This window comes from Octopus bimaculoides, chromosome 10 (assembly GCF_001194135.2).
Source record: "Octopus bimaculoides isolate UCB-OBI-ISO-001 chromosome 10, ASM119413v2, whole genome shotgun sequence".
Lineage (NCBI taxonomy): Eukaryota > Metazoa > Mollusca > Cephalopoda > Octopoda > Octopodidae > Octopus > Octopus bimaculoides.
The window spans coordinates 1898242-1900741 of record NC_068990.1 but is presented as its reverse complement, the minus strand read 5'-3'; the positions used below and the strand labels follow the sequence as shown (position 1 = coordinate 1900741).

Sequence of the window (2500 nt, the reverse complement as noted above, 5' to 3'; positions counted from 1 at the left end):
CTGCCATTACTTTCACTGTGAAGATATGTGGCTAGTCATTACATATGTCTATGGCTCATGATCATAAGGTCACCAGTTCAATTCTTGTGCCAAACAGCATGTTGTTTCCTTGAGCAAGGCACTTCATTTCACATTGCTCTAATTTAGTTGTTCCCAAACTTTTTCAGGATGCCGCCCCCTTGGCATCCAGGCCGCACTCATAGCACCCACTTGCCCTTCCAATCATAAATATAGATCACTTTCTGCAGAAAATTCAAAACAACTGTATTTCACAAATAAAACTTAAACCTAATTAACCAATTAATATTTTCTTTTAACATCATCCCACTTTTATTCAATGCCCACCCCCTGGATCTTTCCACAACCCCCAAGGGGCCAGTACTGCCCACTTTGGGAACCACTGAGTAATCAATGATAATGGGAACCGTTACCATTGATTACTAATCAATGGTAATGAATAACAGTTGAGTACTGGTACAGCTCTCTCTTTCTCTCTCTCTATCCCCCCTCCCACTTTCTCCCTCCCCCTCTCTCTTTCTTTTTCTCTCTCACACACATACTTACACACGTTCCAGCTGTCACATCATAGATGTTCTATTGGGTCAAGGGTGAAAAGGTTAAGAGGGAATCTATAGCAGTTCACAACAACATAAACACCTAAAACAATTAACAAAAGCATAGTCCATATTGCCAGATCATACTCGCCTCACTTGTGAGTGGCAGCCAGTTGTAATACTTGCATCAGTGAAGCCATATATGCTATCCTGTGAAGCCAACATTCAGCTAAGTGATCAAGGACATTGTGAACTGTAAATATATATCTTGGACAACTAAACAGAACAACACTGGGGATACCATTATGAACAACTAACCACTAACCACAGCAAATCACCTAGTAAGTTTCTCAAAATAGCCATTAGAGGCTCTCAGTGGAAGAAGGCTGTCATTTGCTGAGGAGGTGAGGAAATGAGCAAAATATGTTCTGAGTTATCCCTCAGGCTAGCAATTACCACAAAAATAATTCTTTCTACTGGAAGTACAAGACCTCAAATTTGGGGGAAGGGATTAAGTCAATTACATCAACCCCAGCATGTAACTGGCACTTATTTAATTGACCCCCGAAAGGATGAAAGGCAAAGTTGAACTCAGAACGTAGTGACAAACGAACTACTGCTAAGCATTTTGCCTGGTGTGCTAACAATTCTGCCAGCTCACTGCCTTAATTAAGGCAAAAATAATATCAATCATTTTTCTTGTTTGCTTCTTAATGATTGCTGCATTCAATATGATAACACTAACATAAACATTATTTATCACAAGGAGGAGAAAATGGAGATGTTTAATTAATTTCTGAACCATTCCAATTTACTGCACAAAAAAACATACAATCTAATACATATATATATATATATAAGGATTCTGTCATGATTACTTAATAAGTTATCCTTCCCTGCAGAGATCACAATAATACCAAAACATGGCTTCAGTTATCTCTTGTGCTATTTCCCCCACCAAAAAAAGGATTTCTCTCTTCTATTTTCCTTCTATTTGCCTTTTTTAATTCTAGTTAACATTTTAACACATCTTATATTAACTATATTAAAGCTAGTCGAATAATATGGCTGTCTTCCAACCATCACATCAGTAATCAAAGAAAGAGGAACATATTATGCAGGACACTGTTAGAGAAGCAAGGATGAAATATCTAGTGAACTCCTCAAGAAATCTATGCATGGACAAACAGGTAATGACAGACCAAGAAGAGTATACATTAATCAATTTATGGAGGACACTGGATATCAAGTTAAGGATAAGAAAACTGCTCTGGAAGATTGGGTCATCTGACATGAAAGAGTTGTATTGGACAGAGGAAGTTGCCTGATCAGATGAATAGATAATAATTAGAAACTATGTTAAACACCATCAGCTCAACATATTAATGAAACCTAATTAATAAACACAGAGGAAATGAAAGATTAATTTGGTCTCAGACTAAAGAACAAAGCAGTTGATTATATGTTGTTGTAAGTAGTACTGATGATGGTTGGTACCCATGAAAACCAAACTGATCTGTGGGTTAAGGTATACCAGCCATTACCGATCTGTCAGTTTAGTGATATCTGGAACCACATCACACAATCTGCCTTTCTTATTAAAGATAGTAGAACATTGCTATTCATAATAATTTATTGCTTTGCTATTCCTAATAATCCAAGTAACAGAAAGGAGGGTCCTTGATTGGCTAAAATTATAAGCATTTAACCAGTTTATTACTGATTCTGCCAACTTAACACCCTATTTATCTTCAAATGACAAGACAATTTAACAGTATATGTGCATATATATATATATGTATATAAATAAATATATATATATATATATATATATATGTATATATATATATATATATATATATATATAGAGAGAGAGAGAGAGAGAGATACATGGCATGTGGAGGGGTTGTAGGAAAGAGACAGAGAGGGTGTATACATATGTATAT

General features: G+C 35.9%; 1 protein-coding gene across 1 annotated transcript in view; it reads right to left on the bottom strand.

Annotated features, from left to right (window-relative positions):
* Positions 1–2500, bottom strand: part of LOC106867322 (cilia- and flagella-associated protein 65) — a 720747-nt gene that overhangs the window by 332850 nt on the left and 385397 nt on the right. The gene's annotated exons all lie outside the window — the stretch shown is intronic.